The 25,339-nt window shown below is 41.4% G+C and overlaps 1 protein-coding gene and 1 non-coding gene across 14 annotated transcripts in view; one reads left to right on the top strand and one right to left on the bottom strand.

The window, feature by feature from the left end:
• Positions 1 to 25,339, bottom strand: part of Magi2 (membrane associated guanylate kinase, WW and PDZ domain containing 2) — a 1,461,753-nt gene that overhangs the window by 575,285 nt on the left and 861,129 nt on the right. The window lies entirely within an intron of this gene.
• Positions 2,246 to 2,375, top strand: LOC116097669. Its single transcript, XR_004121510.1, has one exon. It is a non-coding gene; the product is annotated as a small nucleolar RNA SNORA17 (small nucleolar RNA).

Genomic DNA, 25,339 nt, shown 5'->3' with positions numbered 1-25,339 from the left:
CTCCCTCTCAATTAAACCTCTTACACGTGGAACTGTTTGGGCCTAGTGTGATATGTTCTGACGCAACCTGCTGCTCCAACACATCACATATTAATACAATGTACATACTAGTCCTATGTATGAGAAATATTCATGCAGAAAGGGACAAAAGAGAATAAATGAAAAAGAGACACTCTTTTTAATATTCACTTTACAACCAATTGCTGCTCCCCCTCCAGGTCTCTCTCTCCCACAATCCCTCTCCCTATATCCCCCTCCCCTTCTCCTCTGAGAGGGGGGAGTCACCCCTGGGTATCCCCTTGTACTTCCAGTCTCTTCTGGGTTAGGCACATCATCTCCCACCGAAGCCAGACAAGGCAGCCCACCTAGAAGAATATATTCCACAGACAGGCAACAGCTTTTGGAATAGCCCTAGCTCCAGCTGCTCAGGACCCACAGGAAGACCGGGCTGCACATCTGCTGCACATGCGCAGGGAGCCTTAGGTCCACCCTGTGTATGCTCTTGGGTTGGTGGATCAGACTCTGAGCCCCAAGTGTTAGTTGTCTCTGTTGGCCTTCCTGTGGAGTTCCTATCCCCCTCTGGGCCTTCAACCCCCCCCCCAGCGACCCCCCCCAACCCCCGCAACTCTTCCATAAGGTTTGCCAAGCTCCATGCGAGGAGAAACTTTTTTGTTTGTTCACCAAGCTCCATGCGAGGAGAAACTTTTTTGTTTGTTTGCCTTTGGAGACAGGGTTTCTCTAAACCTGTTGTGGAACTCTTTCTATAGATCAGGCGAGCTGCAGACTCAGAGATTAGCCTGTTTCTGCCATCCCAGTACTGGGATTAAAGGCTGTAACCACCACTATCAGGCTAAGAAACTTAAAAAATAAATAAATAAAAAGAAAAAAGAAAGAGGAAGTTAGGAGGCAGAAGGAAGTCATCTCTATGCACACACAGAAAGAAGAGAGGGTGCCTCAGTGGAGTGGAACTGCAAAGCATTCTCACTCTGCTTCCTGGGGCCTGAGGGTTAGCACCTTTTATTCCTCTGTTTGAAAAGCTAATTAGATTATTAGCCATTGTTCAGGTCTCCCACTCTTCAGGAGGACAAAGCAAAATGTCTTCAGTCTTCTAAAGAAACCTTTTCAACTCCTAGAACATTTATTACAAGGCTCCCAGAGGCTTTGGCTCACAGCTTTTTTGTCTCCATCCAAGTCCTGCATCCATAGCAGGGATCCACCCTGTCCTGCATCCATAGCAGGGATCCACCCTGTCCTGCATCCATAGCAGGGATCCACCCTGTCCTGCATCCACAGCAGGGATCCACCCTGTCCTGCATCCATAGCAGGGATCCACCCTGTCCTGCATCTGTAGCAGGGATCCACCCTGTCCTGCATCTGTAGCAGGGATCCACCCTGTCCTGCATCTGTAGCAGGGATCCACCCTGTCCTGCATCCGTAGCAGGGATCCACCCTGTCCTGCATCCATAGCAGGGATCCACCCTGTCCTGCATCTGTAGCAGGGATCCACCCTGTCCTGCATCTGTAGCAGGGATCCACCCTATGTCTTTTGCTAAGAGGCAAGATCTCATCTCTGTGGCTAAAGACATTATGGAGCTTTCCTCAGGCCCAGTCATCCTTTGCTCTAGACTAGGACCTGCATAAAATCACCAGTACTGATCAGATCTATAGCTATGTTCCCAGTCTTGTGCATATTGACTAACACAACAAAGCTGTACAGTACATCCTGAATGCCTGAAGGACTAGCAATCGACACACAAAAATATGTAGAAATCCAGATGTCTCCCTAAAATAAGACAAATTGCTGAGCGGAAAACAGGGAAGACACAGATACACAAAACCTTTGACTTCTCCCTATTTGCCTAAAAGAAAGATACAGATCTTGTAGTTTGCAACTACAAACTGTATCATGTTTTTCCTTCTATCAGAAAGTGTGAATATTGACTAAATATTGAAATAATTCTCAACCCTATAGGCCTGATGAGGGTATCAGAGGAATCAACCATAGGCTCCCCCAACCTGCTTTTGCTACCACTTGTTTGTCTTTCCCCCAAGTTACTGTCCTTTGCACTCTGCCTTGGTATGTCTCTAAAAGTTATTGTCCTTTGTTGAAGATACCGGATAACTGGGATTCAAAGTCACCTCCTGCATTGCAGAATTACCCACAGACTAGATAACTACTGTAGCCGAGAATGAAAATCTTGATGTGCTTTAGCAGTGAGTCTTGAAGCGTCCTGTAAGAACCCTCCCTGCCTCTAGAAGGATTACTGGTGGCTGTTGTGTCACATGCACACCAGTAAGTGGCAGAGAGGAGAGAGGCTATGTCTATGTTTAGTGTTCTGACCTGTGAACATCTGAGTAATTAGTAGTCTAAGGTTCCCTGAAAAAAGCAAGCCTGAGATGCCTACCAGCCTGGTGTTATGGGACCCAGACAGGGAGCAAGCCAGAAATAAGTAAAAACAAACAAACACTGAAAGAATCCTCAGGAGAAAAAAAAGACTATTAAAATAGTTGATTTAGAATAGAAAGACTACAGAGATTTTCTTTTGAATCAGTTTCTAGCAAGCATCTGAGTAAGGAAAAGAATCAGCCATATTACTCTATATTGTTTTGAAATTATTTGAACTGCAACCATGGACATGTTCAGTCTGTCCACATCTACTGAGTAGACAAACATCTATTATTCATCCCATTCCCAACCAATGTGAACACAAGTGAGAACTGACAGTTTACTCCTAGTGCCTCAAGATTTCTAATCAATTGATAAGTAACCTACATGTCAATTACAATATTTTAACTGTATTGATGGATGAGTGCGAATACAAAATTTTACTACAGCTTTACAATAAAATTCTCAAAAAAAATAAACAAAACCATACAGAGATAGTAGTGGCATTACTAAGTAATGTTGTGAGATGGAGGCAAGCATTTACTTGAAGACCATGGAACACAACAGTGTACCACTGTGGGTAGAGTGAGAAAATGCTACAGCTCTTCCATGAAAACTGCACACAGTATGCCTTTGTCACAGAGAACAAAGACAGAACTTCTTGCCATGTTCTTTCTAACATCAAGTTGTTTTCAGATACAATTAGGAACACATACACAGAAATAGACACAGACACAGACACACACACAGACAGACACAGACACACACACACAGAGACACACACATATGCACATATACAGACACAAACACATAAATGGACATACATTGACACACTCACATACACATAGACACAGATACACACAGACATACACACAGGTACACAGATAAACACAAATGCGCACGCGCGCACACACACACACACACACACACACACACACACACACACACACACAGTCAGTACCATAGTTTACTTGCTCATGCTTTCTAGTTGTACAATAGCAAACGCTGGCCCAGGCACGAGAGCATGACATACCACAATAGAGTGTAGGAACGTTATCAGCTCTTGAGGAGGAAGATCATTTCCAGGCTGCTTTCTTAAGAGAAAAGTCACAAATTGGTTGACTAAAATTGTAGGGATAAAGGTCTTTCCTCAATATTTACATGCTTTGGTATTTATGTGAAGAGAAATACCCCTTCTTGAAACTGATCTCTTCAACAAGAGTCCTCTATAATAAAAGTAGAATAAGAGGAGAAATGCTTCCCTAGAGCTCACCAGTGTTAACTAATACCATTTCCCACTGGTGCTATTATCTTCGCATGCTTTCTTGAGGATCATACTGTAAAGTTGTAGCTGCATCCTTAGTCCTCCTAGTCAAGATAATTTAAAAATATTATCAGTTATAATCGGCATGTAAATATATATTTAGGTGGCCTAAGAGCCTCCACGTGGAAATGAGCCCAAGCAACCAGAGACACTGGGCATTTACACTGATGAAGAAGTGGGCAGTTGTGCAGAGGTGTGGCTGGATGCAGGGCCATGATCTAATTGTAAGACAGAGACTTATAAAGGCCTTTCTGCTTACACTCTGTATCCCTGTGTCTTCAAAAATAAGGACATGCCATCCTTCTGGGTCCATGGCAGCACATTGCATGTGGGGGTGTCTTTGAACTATTTCAGAGGAAAGTCAGAAAATCCTTTCTAGATTTTATGACTTGCTTTAGGAGAGAAAGGGCAGTGGGGAAAATCACTGTTTCCCATTCATGTTCATGCTGTTTTCTCAAATGCCAAGTGGCTGTAGTTTTTAGGAGAATGTTCTGAATCTTATCACATGCAAAAGGAGTGCTTCCCTATTCCACCCAGCAAAATAGACCATTAAAAAATGGAGCAAGTAAGCAATAGCCCATGACCACCTTGGACCATAGGGTATGCAGGTCTTCTAGGAGCCATCAGACAGTAATGCAGCAGAAAGATTTGTGGCTCATAAGTATTCCCCTTCTCCACACTGAAAGAAGCTTATTAATATGGGCTCTATAAAACGGCTATGCAGTATAAATGAAGGGGACTGTGGTATCCAGGGTATAGAGGAAAATAAAAATATTATACTTGGGGACAGTGACAATGTCATAAGCAATCCTTTTCTAGTTTTTTGACACTGGGAGCTCCTTGCTGACAATGATAAAATGGCCTAAAGAAGGAGCCTGTTAAGGACCCAGGTTGGCCCTTTCTAAGACAGCAACTGAGCAAGGAGTACATGTATTGGACGGTGGCCTCTGTAAGAATTGGGTGGTCATTGGTGAACGTTTACTTAGCACTGAGTTTTCAGGATATGTTGATCAGAGTGACTAACATTATGTGAACAACAACAGCAATAAAGATTGTTGGTAGGGAAAATGAAGTTGGATGCATAGCTAGATTTTAGAAGGTAAGTGGGACTTGTGAACGACATATTTAACACATCAGAGACACTGGTATTTCTGAATATGGCCCTGCCATACTGGGTCTTCAATATGCTTCAGTGTGATGGCTCATCTTTATTTTCAAATATGATGGAGAAGGATATAGGACATCATTAAGGCACATCCCTGGGTATCTGAAGGTTTTCCAGAGAAGGTTACCAGTACAGGCACAGTTCATTCATTCATCCATCCATCCAATCATCCATCCATCCAATCATCCATCCATCCATCCATCCATCCATCCATCCATCCATCCATCCATCCCTGTACTCACTCTTATTCATGCATAGAACATAAGTCTAATACAGTTACTTTCACTTAGTTTCCAGGTTGTGATTGTTTATTTGATTTATTTTTGAGACAGAGTCTTATGTTACCAGGCTGACGCTGAGCCTGTCCTTTAACTGATGCTCCTCCTGCCTCAGCCCTACAGTTGCTGGAATTACTGACATGTGCCACCAGATCCAGCTCCTTGCTTGTCAATGTTTGCATGCAAACATTGATCCTAATTAGTTGCTATGTACATTTCCTAGACTTAAAATTCCAAGGTTCTCTTACCATTAGTAGAAACTCAAAGGAAATGCCAGTTGCGCCTCTGGTCACTAATTAAGAAGTAGGAATGAAGAGATGAATTGGGATTGTTTATTAATAGCTCACTTTGAAATGACTTGCTAAAATAATTTATAAGAAAATATATCTAAAAATAAAACTCAGCCTTTGGGGGGTAAAGCATGCCTTTCTTCATCTCTCCTTAAAAATCAAAACTCTTCCCCAAATGAACTGAAGACAAATCTCTGTGAACAGAGAGAAGAAGGCAAGGCTAGATCCATTCTGAACGCTGGAAGGAACAACCCCAAAGTCTAAGTCCCAACTGAACTCCCCTGGGGGAACCTGCAAATAAAGATGTGCCCTTGATATGTGTCTAATTAGAATCACTGATGTCCTGGACAGTATTGAGGAGAACAATCATATACTGGCAGGAAAGAATATGATAATAACCTACAGGTGAGTTTCATGTCTCTTGTCTATGCTAATTGAGTCATGCTGGAGAATTCAGTGGAAGCCAAATGGAGACAATTTCGCTTTCTTCACTGAGTTCAAATGCCCTGACAGAATAAATCACATCAGTCCTTCTGAGCAGCAGAGGTCACCAAGCACAGCTTACATAATCCAGGTGGGATGGGAAAACAGCTAAACAAGACATATTAACAAACAGTGCTTCAACATCATTGCCCTGGATCAGTGGAGTGGCTTGAGTCAGCTTAGCCCCTTTGAACATTTGGCTTCTTCGAAAAGTAGTTTTTAATTAGAGCAAGAGCCAGTGTTGAGGAATGGATATTAGATCAGTTGGATGTAGGGAGGACACTTCTGGTTAGCATCCAGAAAGGGCAGATGCTACTTTCCCATGTAACAATATGAGGTCCTCAAAGCTCTTTGTGTGGCATAATGACAAAGCTCGTGGGCAATGAGGACGAAATCTAGTATTCAGGTTCACTAGGAGCAATAGCCTTGTCCTAGGTGACTGAGGCAGGGGGCTGGGATTAGGATTTGCTCTGAGTGCAGGAGGTGAGGCTCTGAGCTGGGAGGTGAGGCAGTGCAGCTACAGGGCTTACTTTAGCTCAAATCTTGATCAGCCGCCAACTAGGTGTTTTAATGCTTAATGTTAACAGAGTAGCTGTTTAATGGCAAGTTACTTGGTCACTCAATTTCCACCTCTTTAAAATGGACAAAATGCTGTATGTTTCGCTGGGTTTTGTGAGATGCTACAACAGATTTATAATGGGATACTATGGTTGAGCCTGAGCTCAACTTGCTGCTAGAAATTTGGTATTTTAGGAAGAGACAGATGAATGGGAAAAGGGTCAGTCAGGAGACCATGCGCATGGAAGGTAAAGGAGCTTCTAGAAAAGAGCCCCTGAGGGAAGATCGACTTTGAGCTGGCAATAATCTCAAAAGCAGTGCAGAGGAGTGGCATAGTATATGGGTTAGTGTCTTCCATTCAGACTGTCTCTGTCACACCCCTGCATCTGTGTGGGTAATTTATGAAAACAGAGGATACTGTATATATTGTTATACTTTGCCACAGAGGTAACCTATTTTTGATGTTCTCCTTAAAGAGAGTTATCAAAGCAGGAGAGAGTGTTTTTCCACTTTCAGCAAACATTGTACTTGGGGATGGGAAGGTTTCAAACCAATAGTAATTATACTCAAGGCAGTGCCAGTGAACTAAGGGGACTCTACCTCAGAAAGCAGGAAGTAGACAAGGAAATGGCACTAGCATATATACCCAGGGGATTGTGGTGCCTAAGGAAAGGAATAAAAATGTCAAGTGACAGTGTGTAGAAGATCTCACAATTCCTGGGGAGGGTGGCAAGTGGCTGATGGCACCACATCAACTGGTAGACGAATAGTGAGGGTACTGGGCATACTGACAAGATGCACTCTGGGAAGGAGCAGCCGCAACACCTACGGGAGAAGCTATAGACCCCATTCACTGGTTTGTGATCACGGCTGCTCCACTACCCACAGATCACCAGAAGTACCTTAGGAGAGGAAAGCAGGTACACCTGGGAGAGAGCTGGTAAAGTGGTGTTCTTTCCGAGCCTTGCATGATGGGATGTGAGTAAGCTCTAACTTCACGGAGCACAAACAAGAACTTTTTTTATATTTTAGACTATCATTTTCAGCTCCATTCAGATATGGAGATTTGGAGATTCAGAGTATGTACATACACATGTATATCCTTTATTATGAAATCATGACTGAGTGTGAAAAGTTATAGAGCTGTGGTCAAATTCCTTATTTGTTTTTCAGCTTGTTACCTAATTAGAAAATGGGGATAATGTGACCCACTTTAGCTTCAGAAGATTGTACATGTACAATGGCAATAAAGCATTTGTGCGTGAAAAGTATCCAGAAATGTTAGTGTCCTCCATCTCAGAGCAGCTGGAGAATTATTCGTTTAGCATCTCAGAACCAGCTTGGTTGTTGATCTCATCCCTGATAACTACTAAAGTAGGGAAGACTAGTCCCACTAGAAGGTTGAGCTCAGAGTTCCCATCACCGCACCACATGCACAATGCTTTGGTCTTCATGAACAACTATGAATCTAACACTGAGGCTGACAATGAATTCCTGAAGAAAGAAAACTTAGGGTAAATTCTAGCTTCTATGTGGCTGACTGAACTAAGGCAGGGAGGAATCTGTTATGTTTGTCCCTCCTGCTGAGCTCCCATTTTTATTCATTGGTACAAAACATACATGATATGGAATTTAGCATTTTAATCATTTCAGAACATGCAGCCTAGGTGCATGAATATTCTCCCATTGTGCAGTTGTCACTACCATCTTGGAAGCTTTTTTATTTCTTCAAACCAAAACTCTAGTCTCCTCAAATCAAAACCTTCCAACCTAGCATTGCTACAAGTGCTATTTTGTTTTCTGTTCTCATGAATCTGAGCATTCTAGGCATGTGATTTGTGTGCTTAAGGGCTTATTTCACTTAGAATAACAGCTTATGGGGTAAGTCCTATCCTTCATCCCCACATGGCCCCCAAAGGGGCTTGGATCTGACCAGAGAAGTGAGGTGATGAGGGAATGAGAGATGCAAACAGAAAAGCAGGGATCATGTGGTAGGAGCACTTGGCTGGGGAAGCCATATCACCCTGGAAGCTTGGCCAGCTTATTATAGAGAGGTGAGCAGAGAGCTTAGATTATTGCCTACAGCTGAAAGGGGAGGCAGGGTTATTACATACAGATAAACAGGAAGACGGGGTTTATGTTATGCAGCTGGATCAAGGAAATTGGCTTAGATAATGTGGGTAGAAGCAGGCTCTGTACAGAGGCAGTCTTCAGGCCATAAACACTGGAGTGAGGGGAGCTTTGGCAGACATTTCCTGCATACTCTGCCAATGCTTGCACCCGGTCCTCTGAGAAAGGTTCTGACATTGCTGTGAGGGTATGGGATCCTTGATATGGCCCTGCCTATGTCAAAGACACACATTCTCTCAGTAAGTCACTTATTCAAGGCTTGCTCTGCTCCCTACAGCCATGTTGTTCCACAGGTTTGAATTCCATCTCTGCTTGAAGACAATCACATCCTTCAATGGCTACATCACACTTCACTCCACATCCACTGTGGTCATTTAGCTTGTTTCCAAGCTTTTGACTATTGTGACTGACCCTGCAGTACCATCAAAATACAAATAACCACTTGGGGCAGCCACGCTCAACCTTTGATTTACATAGCAAAAAGTAAAATTGCTAGCATGTATGGGAACTACCATGTATGAATGCTACCATTCTATTTTCCAATATCGATATACAACATTTTCTTTCCACCTCAAGTGCATAAAAGTTCAGCTTTCTCTATATCCTTACCGACATTTGGTATTGCCTGATTTTATTTGCGTTTGCATGATAGTTATCTTAAGGCATGCTCTTTTTTAGGATGCTTAGCAGTCCCCAACGGGAGCAGCCGAAAGCTGAAACAAGCATCATTGAGCTCTTAGAGCTGATTGTTCTTTGCTAACTGCTACTTCTATTTGCTAATTCTGTCGTCATCAAAGTGCTGTTCATTGAAAAATGTGGCTTATTTCTTCCCATCTTTAGGTAAGCTTTAATTACCGGTAGATTTTCAATTAATAGTACCTATTTCAGTTACTGTTTTTTTGAAATCATCTGAAGTAGATGTAATTTATGAATTGTATTTATAAACAAAAATGAACAAGTTATAAAAATCCAACTGAGTTTTCAGGAGGCTGAACTCAACCAGTTGATTAACTGCAGCAGTTTGATTATACTTTATATAGTGGTATAAAATGATGCCTTTTACATTCTACCTGGATTTCAGCTATAGGCAGAAACATCTGTCCATGGCATCAAAGAAACTTCCCCAAACTTAAAAAATCAGAATCTTTTACATTTAAAATAGTGGTCCAATGGGTGACTCTGGAGATGGAAAATGGTGAAAATTATACAATGGAAGAGTTTCCATGCCACAGGGCTGTATATGTAAAAATGGCTAAAATGTTATAATAGACACATACTCACATAAATACACACACATACTCACAAACACACACAAATACACACACTCACACATACACACATATTCAAATACACACTCAAATACATACATACTCACACACACTCATGTTCACACTCAAACACACACAAAACACTAACACACTCATGTACACGTGATACATACTCACACACTCTCACTGACATGCACTCACAAACCCTCACACACACTCAAATGCATATTCAAGCTCATATACACTCACTCACATATACTCACACAAACACTCAAATACACTCACACACTCACATACACATATAAACACACATACACAAATACACCCATACCCACATACGAGAAACTTGCACACTCACACATTCACACAGAAACACACACTCACACATAATTAAATGCATACATACAAACACTCACATATGATTACACACTCACCTGCACACTCAAACATGGGCTCACATACACTCACACATACATACAAACACAAAGACTCACACTCTCATACACACATACTTACATACACACTCAAACACACATATACACTCATACATTCACACACACTCACTCACACAGTTACATATACTCACACACATTCACATACACACTCACACATACAAACAATGAAACACACACATACACTCACATGCACACTCAAATGTACATTCAAACACACTCACATAAATGCCCAATCACACATTCATAAACATTCACGCATACACTTTCACATACATATACACTCACAGGCACTCACATATACACATACTCATATACACACATACTCAAACATATACTTACTCATACACACTCATGAACACACACTCACAAATACATATACACTCACACACTCATACACAGTAAATAAAAGTGGAAGCTATGGAGGAGAGAACATAACCTATTGTCTGCCCCATGACAGCTCCTATAAAGCCCTAGGATTTATGATATTACTAACCTATAAAAGCACAGATCTGTATATGATCCTTATTGTATCAGTTAAAGATCAACAAAACAGAACTAGAGAAAACAAATCTGTGTATCCTGAAGACCTCTGGAAAGCATAATGAAGCCTTCTCAACAGTGCCCGGGTTTTCTGTTTTAGTATTTATGCACTGTATGAGACTCTAGTGAGGAATCTTTAAAAAAAAAAATCATACATTTTCTACAAATAGTAACGAATATAAAGATTCCATCTACTAATGAAATAAAACCCCTGAGCAACCTCTAGGATTATGGGCCTGCAAGAATAGATGCTTCAATGTTAGCCCCTTACCTCCCCAGCGTATCATCTGTCATGTCACAGTTGTCCAGGAATACTGCATCTCAATGATCATATTTCCTCCCTTTTCGTCAAACAGACGTTATAGTCTGAGAGCTTTGCCCTTCCTGCTTTATGCACTGCTGAGTTGCGCTGGCTGGGAATAAAGGACTTCGAAACACTAGGGCTCTGTACATGCTGCTCAAGCTCTCTATCACTAAAATGTATCTGCAGCTAAGGTTGACTTTGGACAGCCTCAATTACGTTTCACAGTGCACATGGAGTGCTTGTTATAATTAAGCATTTTCTAGTTGTCATCCATTTCTAAGTGGTAAGCTTTCCACGGCACACTTGACTTGAGAATTGACTTAGAGAGAACTGGTTAAAAAGACAGGCTTCCTGAAAGGCTCCTCTGAATCTACTTAGTATAATACTCCTACTTTACAAATAAAGATAGTGAGGCCCGGAGAGGGGTATGATCTGAGCCTCATCAGGATGATAAACTAAAAGGAATTCTTGACCCTCCTTCGTAGGACAGGTCTTGTTCCCAGAGGCCACACCCATTCTTTCTTACTGCTGAATCCTCCTGTGCGTTTATCTCAAAAGGCATTGCTGTTGTTTCCCCTAAACTCCTAAGCTACTGCATTTGTTCCTCGGTAATTTTCAATCATCCCCAAAGTGTTCTGAGGAAGACCCCTAAGAACACACTAAATGCATTTCACTGGCCTGACGTTTGTCAGTTACACAGTGGTTATTATCTAAATGTTTGCTGTAAGTTAATTCCCCAAAGCCACTGTCAAGGGCAACTCTTCCTATTCACACCTTCTATAGTATGAAGTGAGCAGAAACACCCGGCCAGAATGCTCCCAGTTGACACCTGATTGACCTATGACCTGCACAGACTTCTCTGATCTTTCTACTTAACTGTCACATCACATGCTGTATTTTCATCCCCAAAGAAAATACAAAACTAAAACAACAGCAGAGCACCTACTCTTTACAACTGGCTTGAGGTTTTTCACAATGTTCACATTAAAATGCTTTATTGAACCGAATTTCAGATTCTACTTCCTGAGGTGGGAGTTGGACTGGGGAGAAGGAGGAACCAAAGCCAGCAGGAGTGATCTAAACTTCATTGCCAGTGAGTGCTCCAGTTTGGAAGCCATGTTGCCAGGTTTGTTTTCAATACACATTAGAATATACATAATTCTTCTATTCCTTTAAATACAAGTCTTCCATATGGAAAGAGCAATGCCACCTAAGTAAAATTGAGCAGGTTCTTCTCATCTCAGGTAAAACAAACAGGCTATTATTTCATAAATGACATTTTAATTACCAACAGCAGGCCATTAAAACTATATCCTGGCAGTTTGCTGGGTTCCTCTTGGAAAGATAATATTGACAAACTGCTATGGAATTGCAGTTCTGGAAACAGCATAAATTGAGATCAGTAATAAAACACATTCACTTGTGTACCCTAAAGCAATGATAAACAATTTGAAGAGGGAAGACAAAGTTGAAATTATATTTCTCTTTCTTAGGGAGAGAAGGAAGAAGAGAGGAGATTTGCAGGAAGGACGCTGTGCCTGTAAATTTATCACTTATGCGAATTACTCTATGTGCTTAGCATAGCAGTTTGGAGATTCAGCCATGCAGGGAGTCACAGAGGAAGGGGATGCTCTGGAACTCCCATTCCTTTTTCTCTACCTGTGAAGAGGACCTTTGCAGGAGGCCCTGGGCTGGGGGATTTCAGGAGAGCAGCTGGATTCTGGAGCCCAACTCACAGGTCTCATCAGGGGTAGGTATCTGGCATAATCGCAGCAGCTTGGATGATTATAAATCCCACAGCTTCTCCCAATGTGCTCAAGGCTTTCAAAAGTTAAAGTCCTTCCTGCTTCTGGTGTTTGAGGTCTGGTAATTCTGATCAGGGTAAATGCTTTCAATCTAGGGTATCATCCTACAGAAAACCACGCGAGAACAGCACCAAGCCATTTACCTTTTCCCTGACTCCCCTAGGAAATATATTTGTATTGATCTCCTACGTATTAACCCAAAGGAGATATGCCCTGGTGATGGACTCCACTGTTGGTTAACCACAGTAAACAAAGGAAATTCTTCTTGTGTCCTTTAGGGGCAATGAAATTTACTTTGCTTCCCTTAGAGTAACTGCAAAGGTAGGAATATTGCTGGGATCTTGGGATCGCTTGTGTCTCTGGGGAAAGCTGGGGATGGCAAGTACTCAGCTAGCAAAAGACTAGCTAAATAGCATATCCTGTCATCTCTTAAAGAGTGTCCAACTTCCTCACTCTCCTCTCTATACGCATTTATTTACTCTTTCAACAAATATTTTAGAAACCATCTCCTCTGACTCATCTCCAAATAGATGGGGACTTTGAGAAAAACTATGATCTAAAATAGATATTAAATAAACAATTATTAAAAAGATGTATGCACCTTGAAACAATTCATAGTGTGTGTGTGTGTGTGTGTGTGTGTGTTCAATAGCTACAGAGAGAGCAGATCTATTCCATAAAGGAATATTGAGCTGTGATTTATTTCTTTGGTTTTGCCACTGACTGTCCTCAAGCTCCATGCAAAGTAGGGAATGACCTTGAACTTCTCTTATCATCCTGCCTGCCCATTTTAGTCCTGTGATTATAGGAATGAATAGTACTAAGGACTGAATTCAGAGCTTTGTGAATGCAAGGCAAACACTTTTTAAAGTTTTAACCAGCATCAATAGTGAGAGAAGAATATGATGCCAAAGGAACTGATCAGGTTAAAGTGCTCACTGCATAAGTATTGAGAGCTCACTTCAGGTCTCAAGCACCCACAGGAGAGGCACATGTATGATATTATGTATCTTTAACCTAAGCTCTGGGGTGGCTCTAGGAGCCTGATGACTAGCAAATCTAGTCAAATTATCAGGTTGAAGGTTCAGTGAGAGACTGTATGTAAGATTTAGGTGGAAAACAATAGAGGAATACATACCAATGTTGTCATGTAGCCTATAGATTATATGAGCACATGAGCACATGCATGCATACACACACATTGAGGTGGGGGAGGAGAGAGGGAGGAAGAAAAAAGGTCAGATGTAGAACTTCAGAAAAGATTGTGTTCAGGTCGGTGGGGTCATGTCCTATGCTCCAGAGAACGTGATAGAAACTTCAGACTCAGAAGAGACTGAGTAAATGAGGGCAGGGAGGCTTAGGAAAGGGGCAGCAGGGCCCTAGCATTCAAGCAGACGCTAGCCAAACAATGTATAACTCACCTCCTGGTGAGAATTAGGTCCGAAAGACAGGATATGGATTGTGGGTTAGCTCTTTCTAATGGAAGCATTGGGGACATGAAAAATTAAGTTAGGATCTCTGACCACTTCCCACTAAACTGAGGACATGATATGTATTTAGAGGTCACCCAGTTGGCCCCTTCAGCGCCTCACTCCTGAATGTCACCAAGCTGCATAACTTTAGCCTTCTTTTTAGAAAGGCCAAGAACATGAAAGGAAAGAGCAAGAAAAGAGCCAGCCAGGAGGACGTCACCCCAGCAAGGCATCACAAGCCTTAAAGCTGAACACACAAGACAGACAACATCCAAGGAAATGGCTCTCAGCAAAAGGCGTGATATGCAACGTTTAAAGACATTTAATTGCATCTGATAATGGGAACAAGAAATTCTCTTGTTAGAGGGGAGTGAAGAGCAAAGGGAGAGCGAACAAGTAGAAAGACAATAAAGTGGGTCCTTTAAACAAGAGCATGTTGAGCAGACATTTTCAATGAAACATTTAGTCAGAACTTTCAGCTGAAAATTCCCTGTGCAGAGAAGGAAAAAAAAAGTCAACGGAATAGCCAATAACTTATTCAACAGGTGAAATATTTGTAAGATATATATCTAATAAGGAATTGGTATCCAGAATGCATGGGGACTCAGCAGAAAATAATATTGAGGGTGATAACCTGCTTAAAAGGAGACACAGAGTAGCTAAGAGGTGCGTGAAAAGTGGACAACAACACACACCATCAGGGAAATGTGTATTGGGACCGCAGCAGCTCCCTACTAAGAACAGCTATGACTGATGCTCCAGCCAATGACAAGAGCTCATGAAGAGGTGGAGAAAACAGAAGCCTGAAGTCTGCTGGTGGGATGTATGTTAGAACACATACTGTGGCAAGTGTTCATACACAGATTCCTCAAATCATTACACTGATCCAGCAATCCAACTACTAGGTACAACTTCAAGTGAAATAAAAGCAGTACGGAGAAGAGGCATTGGGATACCCAGGTCACTGAAGAAGGTCTAACAACCCTCCAGAAATGTAACCATCCCAAATGTTCACCCACTATTAATTACATAGAGAAAATGCCCTATGTACACCCAAAGAATACTATTTGGCCAAAAAGGATGGAGTCTTGTAATAACATTAATGGGACTAGAGATCATTAGAGTAAGTGAAGAAGTCAAGCTCCGCAAGATGAGGACTGCCTAGCTAACTTCCATGTGCATTCTCCTAGCAGTTAAAACTCAAATGGTCTTCACCAGAGGGTGGGAGAAAGTGGGGGTGGAGGGAGGACTAGGAGGGGATCAGCACAGGGTAATTAGTTACAGTTAGAGGGAGGAAGTTCAGGTGTACTAATGTGCATAAGGTACATGCCTAAAAATGAAGTACTGCAATTTTCAGCAAGGCCAGAAGACAGCATTTTCATGTTTTCAGCATGCATAAATGACAAATATTTGAGAAGACAGTTATATTGGGCCTGATTCTAACATTGGACAAATAAATACATATCAAAATTCACATGGCATCCCACATATATGTATATGTATATAATATATGTATATTATATATATATATACATATATGTGTATGTGCATATATACACACACATATATATATACACATATGCTTTTGTTTGCTGTTTAAGATAAGTTTAATAATAAAATTTAAATAAATGAGAAAAAAGATCCTTTTTCCAGACCTTCAAAGTATGTTTTCAAATGGCAAAAGTCTGCTGGAGGCCTGGAATGAATCCAGCTTTTAAAGTGGTATAAGCATACCTAAATTTCAGAGATCCAGGACCAAGAGTCAGAACAATTTTGTTTTGATTGTTGAGATGGGACCTCACTATGTAGCTCTGGCTGTCCTGAAAGCCACTCTGTAGACCACACTGCAAACTCAAAGAGATCTCCCTCTTTCTGCCTCTCAAATGCTAGGATTAAAGGCATGCACCAATGTGTCTAGCTAAGGGCCAGCAAATTTTGAGGAAAGGACTAGAGAGAAAACAGATCAGCCATGTCTGTCACATGTGCTGCTTCTTTCCACTGAAACACAATAGCAGCAGGGATGATGGGTAAAAGAATGGGCGTGGCTGCATCCCATGGAACTGTATACAAGAGCTAGGTTGGATGTAGAGAACTGTGACCGCTGACTAGAAGAGAAGTCAGAAGGCCCCACCCAGAAAGGCAGGATTTGGAAAAATGAAGAGCTTCTCTAAAGGAAGATGTGCTAAGAGCATTTTTAGAAAAATAATACAACAGAGGTGAATGGTGACAATGGAAGACAGCAATTAAATAGAATAGAAAATGCACTTAGCAACTAGATAAGGCAGAAATGGTAATCATGGCACTTTGCATATCTAACCAGTGGGTAGGCTAATATTTGCACAGGCTGTCAGAAAATGTAATCAGGTCCATGATTCTGAAACCCAAGAGATCAGGCACATGTGGGAAGTGGAACAGTTATGGGATGGAGAGATGCTGAATCAGGGACCCTTGTGTGCCTTCTTAACCATTTTCACATTTTTTTCCTTTGGCAATTAGGAGTCCCAGACAATACTAAACACAGGAGTAAGGCCATCAGGACTTCATTTCTGACATACTAGGTTTTTGTTTGTTTGTTTGTTTGTTTGTTTGTTAGAAGAAGACCAAACAGATGAGACTGAGAGCAAGAGGAGCTAACACAGGGCACAGGTGATGGGTAGATGGATGCTGTTGAGGTTCCTGTTGCTAAAACCTGGTTCCCACCAGGAATCATTGAATATGAGTTGATCATGAGGGTTCTGACCTAGTCAATGAATTGACTCATGCCTGGACTCATAATTAGATACCATTATTTGTGGGTTATGGAAATACTGGAGGACACAGGACACAGGACACAGGGGGCATACCCTTGGTGGATGTTATCTTGTTTGGGGCGACTCTGCATTTCTCTGCTTCCATAAGGTCAATAGCCCCTCTCTACTATGCTCTCAACATCATGTTCTGCTTCACCACAAACCCAAACCAGTGGAGCCAGTGGACCATGGACTCAAACTGTTGTTTTTAAAACAAAATTCCAAACTTTCGAGTTTACAGAATGAAAACTCAAGAGCCAGATGCTGTGGTGAAAGCTTGGCACCTCAGAGGCAGAGAAAGCACCCAGCTGCCCTCCTTACCCCTCCAATGTCCCAGAAGGAGAAAGCTTCCTTTCCTTTCCCACTCTGTCTTAAATAACATTCAGCTCAAAGACCCTCCTCTGTACTTTTCTATGTTCACTCCGTCAACTGGTTGCTTGCTTCACCTCTTGGTTATAGAAAACTCTTGGGTTAAAGGTGTGAGCTAGGGCTGAACCACACAACAACAAGGTCTTTCCAGTTCATAATCTTGGGGTTCACAAAGTGATCAAATATCCTACAGCACCAAACCTCTGAAAATGTTAGACAAATGATTCCTCCTCCCATAAGCCATTGCTTCAGATATTTTTTGTCGTAGTCTAGCACTGGAGGCATTGATACTGAACACCTCACAACACTTTAGTGCTTGTTTTTTTCTTAAGTTGACTGTTTCATGGAACAGAGAGTCCAGAAGTTGCCACTTTGGTTTGATGTCTCTGAGCACAAAATGGAAGCACGTGGTACTTATTTGGAGTAAGCAGAAGGTGAGTTATTGCATAATGGACTTTGAGATTTTTAACTCCTTTGCCAGCTCTCCAACTTCCCCAGTATCAATTGACTGTTCAGAGAACGTTAGTTTTATGTCAGCCATCACAGCTTCAGAATAAATGTGCTAAACCATTTTTCTAAAGTGTTAGTTTAGGACAGCCACTCTTGTTGAAGGTAAAAATTCTCAATTTTAACTGTGGAGGCCAGATTCACAGGTTTGGGATGAGTGGGTGATAATAATGTATCTGTAACATGCTTACAAATGTTTGGGAGCTCCTGGGTTTAGTGATAGGACAGGAGTGTGACGACTTCGCCCCTGCTCCATCTCTTTTGCCACATATGGTGCCTCTTTTGCACTCACCACTCCACTTTGCCTCAGTCTTCAGGATCCATTACATGGCTCAGACACACGCCTATCATTTTTCAGGTTATATCCTTGTATTTCACAAGATGTTGTCTCCTCGCTGTTATCTTGTGCTACTTAATTCGAGTAGAGATTTTAGATAATATTGTTGCAGAATCTTTCTTGCAAAATCTTCTCTATCAACTTGGTACCACACTGCTTGGAGTCAGGGTGAAAACAAATCATCCTAATGGGAAACTATATAGAGCTCACAGAAAAGCAAATGTTCCATTGTACTTGAATTTAAAGTAGTATTTGATTTCAGTATAAAATTAGGTTTGAGAAATTGTACTGTTTTCTGAAATTATCTGCCTTTTTAGACCATGTGAAGATTTCTGTTTGCCCTCTCATCTAACAAGTGTAATTACTGCTTTTAAAAAAGTGAGGTGCTTCTGCTTTTGTGCTCTGGTACTGATGGCGTTGTAGAGCGTCCAGAGATCCTGATGCTAAGTGTGAGTTCATATTAGAATATCAGAATTCTCTCATTTAAGGAAAACCAAGCCTACACTTCAGACTTACTTTAGTATTGTGGGTTATCATAAGAATCATTTCACTCTTCAATCACTGTACAATACCCAAACTCATTGGGAAATAGGGGGATTTATAATAAGGTTCTCACATCTCAATAATGGGTTCAAAATAAGTCAAATTAAAACAACGATGAAAAATAAAAAGGATACCCAGATACCCTGAACAGATTGTTGACTTTTAGAGAAACAGGTTAGACACAATGAGATGCTTCGGTGTGGAGTGAGGGATTATGGATTGTGTCCTTTGGACAAAGAAAATTTATTATTAGACTGCCTCTGCAATTTAGCCTTTGTTTGATGGATTATAGATGGAGATAAAGATAGATGCTCATAAATGAGAGTCAACAGTAAGGATTTTTCTATGAGAAAATACAGTTTATAAAGGTTACCTATATAAGGGAAGAAATACACCAGGAAGGAACAAGAAGGGGAAGGAAGACAGAGGCAAGATACTGCAGCAGAGAAATTAATACAATAGATAAAGACACTGGAGTTCCAGGATGTGGTGTAGTCTGGTTTTCTTTAGATACCAGCTATTAATGCAGTGGTAGATGCTAAGGACAAAAGAGGACAAACATTAATCTCCTGACCCCAAGATAATGTAAATGCTAATTACTGTGAGTCCAGAGCAAACAACTCTCTTAGAGTTAGAAATAGACATAGCTCTCAGACTCAGGACTTAGAACTTTGGGTTCTGTGTAGTGATTGTTAACCTCACCTGTGCCTGAGTCTTTCCTATCATTAATTTCCACCATCAACTGCCTTAAGTTTTAAACCCATTCCTTAAGTGATATCTAAAAGCCCTCTAGGAAGCTATGGGACATCTCAGTGAGGAAAATAATAAATGGATACCTTTTCTCCTTACTTCTAGGATCCATGGCATCAGGAGTCCTGCTCTGGTTCTACTGTCCTTCAGTACAACAGTTCTCACTTAGGCCTTACACAGATAAAAGGAGGAACCAGCTAAGCAAAGTATAAGCTAGCCCAAAGAATATCAACTCTGTTTACCTAGTTGAGTCAGAAGTGTGGGTGGTCAAGGAGGTTGCACATTGGAATGGATTCCTCACATGTGTGAGAATTAGGAACAAGCAGAAAATTAAGTTGTTGGGGGAAAGATTCCCATTTAAGGATACAATAGAAAACGGGAGGCAAGCCCTCTGTTCAAAGACTGCCTCTGAGTTACTGTTGGGGCAGAAGCTTCCCAAACAATCTCTCAGACAGACTGGAAGGAGAGGAAAAGCATCTTTAAGTAGTTAAGACCTGTCAAATGTATTCAACAGGGCTGAGTAATTATTAGGCATATTCCAGTGTACTAAGATTATTTGATACAGTATGATTTTCTTTTTTTTGTCTAAAATCAATAGAGTAGACAAGTCCTTCAGGGTCTCATGAATGATTTTGTTCAATTTCTGACACCACAGAATCAGAAATAGCTTAAGATACAACTCCCTGTCTGCAAAGCTGAAAAAGGCCTAGGTTTTTATAACTTACAGGATGTCAATAAAAGGACTGGGGCAGTAAAACATATAAAAATGATGAAGGAAGGAAGAATGGGCAAAGAAGGAAGGAAGAAAAGAAAGAATGAGAGAGAGAGAGGGAGGGGGATGCTTTACCCACCATGGGATGGCTGGAATACTGGTAGACTCACGGAGTCTCTCCTTACTTTTCACTTTTATCTAATTGTACATGCAACTGGTCCTGGGTAACTGGATCTTTTAATGTCAAATTGACATTTATTGTGCTTAGTGATTTAAGAACAAGAATGCTAAGGTGTCAGACTACTCTGGATTGCCTGAATATAGCTTCATCATTTTTTTCCCTAGAATCTTTAGTCAAATTATTTTAAAATCTTTGCAGCATTTGCCATACTATTGTTTTTCCCTTTACTGAGCCATTCTTGGGTAATATTTGTGCAAATCTAAGCAAAGAAAAGTAGTTACTTGATAAGCTTTATTTTGTAATGACTATATTCTATGGCATTAATATGATATTAAAAGTATATCCTAAAATCTACTATTAATATGAATAGATATGGACATGAAGAATGTGTAGACTTAACATTGATTATTAACATTAACATTAATTATTCATTGAGGCTGCTTTTAAGGGAGAATGTGTCAATAGTTAATGTCTAGATATATTAATACTTAAAGTTAATTAAAAATATATTAGTTTAATGCTTTCTTTGACTCATGTAGAACATGAAAGAGATATAATGGTAGAAGTAGAATAGAATTGAGACCAACCTCCCAGCATCTGCATAGTCTAGTGTCCATGGACATTAGTGAAGATTTGCAGTGAGGTATGGTGGCTGAATAGGAGGGGTTTGGCATGAGGAGCTCTGCTCTGCCAGGAGATTAGGCAGCTGGGGACAGGAGTAAGCTTGGAAAAGAAGTGCTGCTGTTTTGTGAGAGTAGTCATATTAGACAGAAAAGTCTGAGTTATGAAAGGTCATGGCCTGTTCACATCTATTGGAAGATTAAACTTGGAATCTAAAGGAAAAGGGGCAGAGGACAGGGCCTGGCACTGCAGAGAGAGCCAGCTAAATAAACCTGATTAAGGAATTTGAACTTCATTCTTAAGGTTGGAAAGTGCCTGGAGAAATTCTAAGCAAGGATGTGAAAATGACTGATTATTAATGCAGAAAGATCAGTGGGATACAGTGTGGAGAAAGAACCCAGAAAAGCCTTGAGGGAGTGCTGCTTTGAGTCTGGATAATGGCCCTAATCTTCAACCTAAGGTAAATTGTTGGGAAGGAGATGAGAGTCGGAGGACGTGTCCAAAGACTATTGGTTATGTGTGGTAAAGGAGAATAAAATCAAGGTCATCAAACTCATTCTGGCTTGGGAAAGAACACCTTGGGCCACCAGGGAGGGACACCAGGAGGAGTGAGCAAGAAGATCTCATGAATAAATTCAAGCATGCCAAGATGAGTGTTTATAGGAGAAGTTGGAAAGACACTGGACTCCTAGATTGGCAGCTTGGTCTCCTATGAGGTCTGAGCTCAAAATGAAGCCTGTGCAGAATCTTGTACACAACAGTATATACAACTTGAACATGAAACAAAAATGCCAAATTGCATGTATACCCAAGAAATGGTCTTGATTTGAACACTAAAATCTGTTCAAATGGGGGGGAAAAAAGAACTCTTTTTCAATGTATGTATAATACTTGATCTCCTAAGTCTTTTTGTCTCCTTCTACTTGAGTGAACATTTTCCCTTTGAAATTAATTGTACACCCTGTATTTTTAAAAGGGGGATGAGGAGTGACAGACATCCAAGAACCCGTACGGGGCCGAGGCCCTGGGTAGGATGGAGGAAAGGGACAGGAGTCCACAGCGGCCAGCACTATAATGATCAGCTATATGATGGAAAGATGAGGAAGAGGGAAAGATGGAAGAGAAAGTGAAGCTGAGTAGTTCTTACACTGTGGAGAGAGGTGGAACAAGTGGATATGAGAGCAACCTGTACAACTACCTGGGAACCTGGTGATGTCTGGGCCTGCAGTTCTGCCAAGGGCCATGTTTGGGCCCATGATCCTACAGTAGCTGGGGTCTATGCTGATGTCTATGGCCCATCTTGCCTTCAAAGGTCATCTAGATGACAGTGGTCTAGGCTGCTGCCTGAGTCCATGTGGATGTCTGATGACCATGCTGCCTCGAGGAGAACATGATGATCTGAGTGGCCTGTACTGCCACCTGAAACCATGGTGACATCCAGGCCAAAGCTGATGCTAGGTCCATGTCAGGTTCCATGCTGCTGCAGGGGTCAGGGTAAGGGGATGTCTGGGTCCATGGCCTTTTTGCATCTAGGGTCTGTGTTAATTTCCAAAGCCTGTGTTACCAACAAAAGCCATGAGGCTGTTCCTGGTGTAAGGTCATGTTGATGTCCCAGCACTGTGCTGAGCTGACGAATGACAGAGCTGGCTCTGGTGCTATTCATGCAGGAAAGCTAACCCCCAAGGAGATGAGTGCAGAAAACCTAGTTCCACCCCTTTCCTGAGAAAAGTGAGAGAGTTGGCCCTGGTGAGATATGATCAGGAGAGCTAGCTACCTGCCTAGCTCAGCTACCACCCACATCCAGATTCAGGACTTTGAGTTGGTCCCCTCAACATCCATTCCACGTATCATCTGATGGAGTGCGTAAAGGGGATGATCCTACAGATCAAAGCTATAGGATCTCCATGACACAGAGCAACAACAGGATATCAGAAAGGAGTCCCAGGGAAGATTTAGTATTGATAATGTAGCAGAAGCCAGAGACCACAAACCAGATCAATAACTAACTGCAATGAAAATTTGCAAGTAAAGTTGGGCAAAATACTGCAGAACACACTGTGATACAATGCACCTTCCATGGCGAGATTTTTTTCTTTGGAAGGGGGAGCAAAGGGCACAGGGTGGGTATGAAAGGATCGGGAGATGAGTGGTATTGAGGTACATGATAGAAAATTCACAAAGAATCAAAGAAAAGTAAAAAGGGGGGCATGGGGTGAGGGACTCCTGAATAGATGGCTCAGCCATTAAAAATGATTGAGAGTTCCGTTCGCAGAACCTTTGCCAGTTAGCTTACTAATTTCTGTGAAAGCATTGTATTAACATATATAACTATCACCCTCACTCTCTCCCCACCCTTGCCTCTCTACACACATGGTCAAATGATTTATTATACAGTGGATCTCATATTGTTCTTACTACGGTTACAGTAACTCTTAAGAAGCCATTTGCAATTCGGCCTGTAAAGCATGGCCTGCCTACTTTACAGACTCTCCCCATGCTTCCTTTCTAAGCCTCTCCACTGCAGGGGCTGCCCCCTTCATCTTTCGTCCCTGGCTTCAGAATTCGCATCAAATATCCAACTAACACAAGATTTTTAGTGTGTGTGTGTGTGTGTGTGTGTGTGTACACTCGATTGAATGTATGTGCATCATGTAAATACATCCAGGGGCCTATGGAGGTAAAAGGAGGGCATTGGAGACCCTACAACTGGAGGTATAGAAGTTGTGAGCCATCATGTGTGTGCTGGGAACTGAACTACTGTCTTTGCAAGAGTAGTAAGTCACCACTGAGCCTCCTTAGCCCTAACATAAGACTTTTTATAAAGCCAGTATTAGCTTTTTCTAAGTTAGAGTGCTTTCAACTAAGCTGCCTTTCAGTCTTCTCTCTAGAAGGGAGAAAGCCTTACCTGTGAAATTAGAGATAGTAATCTGGGATATTTGACTTTTGGAAGAATGCTGCATTGTGCCCTGAATCACATCCCATTTTTCTGTATTCAGGTCTTGTGTTTTCTCCTGATTTACTGTTTGAGTCCTTCCCTGGTCCAATTTAGAGGAAAGATGCCTGGCCTGCTTGGTTAGCCTAATCAGGGCCTGTGACAGGATGTGACCCTCTGTTCTGTCATTCCTAAGGATGTCATGGGCCACATGTCTGCATTTTTCCTGGGAAAATTTTCATGGGAGATTTCATGAACTGCCACTTCTACCTTTTTCCTGCACAGAAGACTCCATGGAAGTTGAGAGAAGAAACTCGAATCTTTTAAGCAAAATGTCTTCATGTCCACCTTTGCACCTTCACATTTCCTTCTAGGGTGGTGATCGCTTAAAATATATGCTTTTGCTTTTTGCTTGTGGAAGCCAGTGAAATTTGGTTTACGTTGCAAATACCTTAGTAATCCCTTCAAGAAATGTTATAGCCTTAATTGTTTAAGCCAACTAAGACAATGCATGGTAAATTAAGCAACCTATCCCCTTTTTTTATTTCCAAAGCCCTGTTGATATAAAGAGTTTTAAGAAACTCTTACAAAAAACAACACACAAATAAACAAAGAATCAGAAGCCAGTGGGAGTGCGGAGTCCCTCTAACTCGTTTGCCTGTGCTTGGGACCCTTTCCTTCTATGAGGATGGTTGACTCGTCCAGCCTTTGATTAAGCAAGACTTGCTCCTAGTCTTATTGTAATTTTCTTGTGTTATGTTTGGTTAATGTCCCTGGGAAGCCTGCTCTTTTATTTTTCCCATTTTATTTTTGAAAAGAGATGGAAGAGGAATGGATCTAGGGGAGAGGGAGACAGGGGGACTGGGAGGAGGGAGGGAAGGGAAATTGGCATTGGGGTGTAATATATGTAAAGAATACAAATTAAAAATAAAATTAAAAAGAAATTTTGAAAGAATCAGAAAAAAAGATAAGAGAATTGTGGACCAAGGATAGAAACATTTTTTTTCACAAGTTCATGAATGGGAGAGATTATCTAAACTTACCAGAAAACAAGAAGCAGGGATCTAGGGCCAATATAGCTGCTGAAATAGTCTTAAATGTAGAATTGAAATGAAAGCAATATTGTATAAGATGATGATT

Source organism: Mastomys coucha, unplaced genomic scaffold (genome assembly GCF_008632895.1).
Source record: "Mastomys coucha isolate ucsf_1 unplaced genomic scaffold, UCSF_Mcou_1 pScaffold19, whole genome shotgun sequence".
Taxonomy (NCBI): Eukaryota; Metazoa; Chordata; class Mammalia; order Rodentia; family Muridae; genus Mastomys; species Mastomys coucha.
Note: the sequence above shows the minus strand (reverse complement) of the source record. Positions and strands in the feature narration are given on the sequence as shown.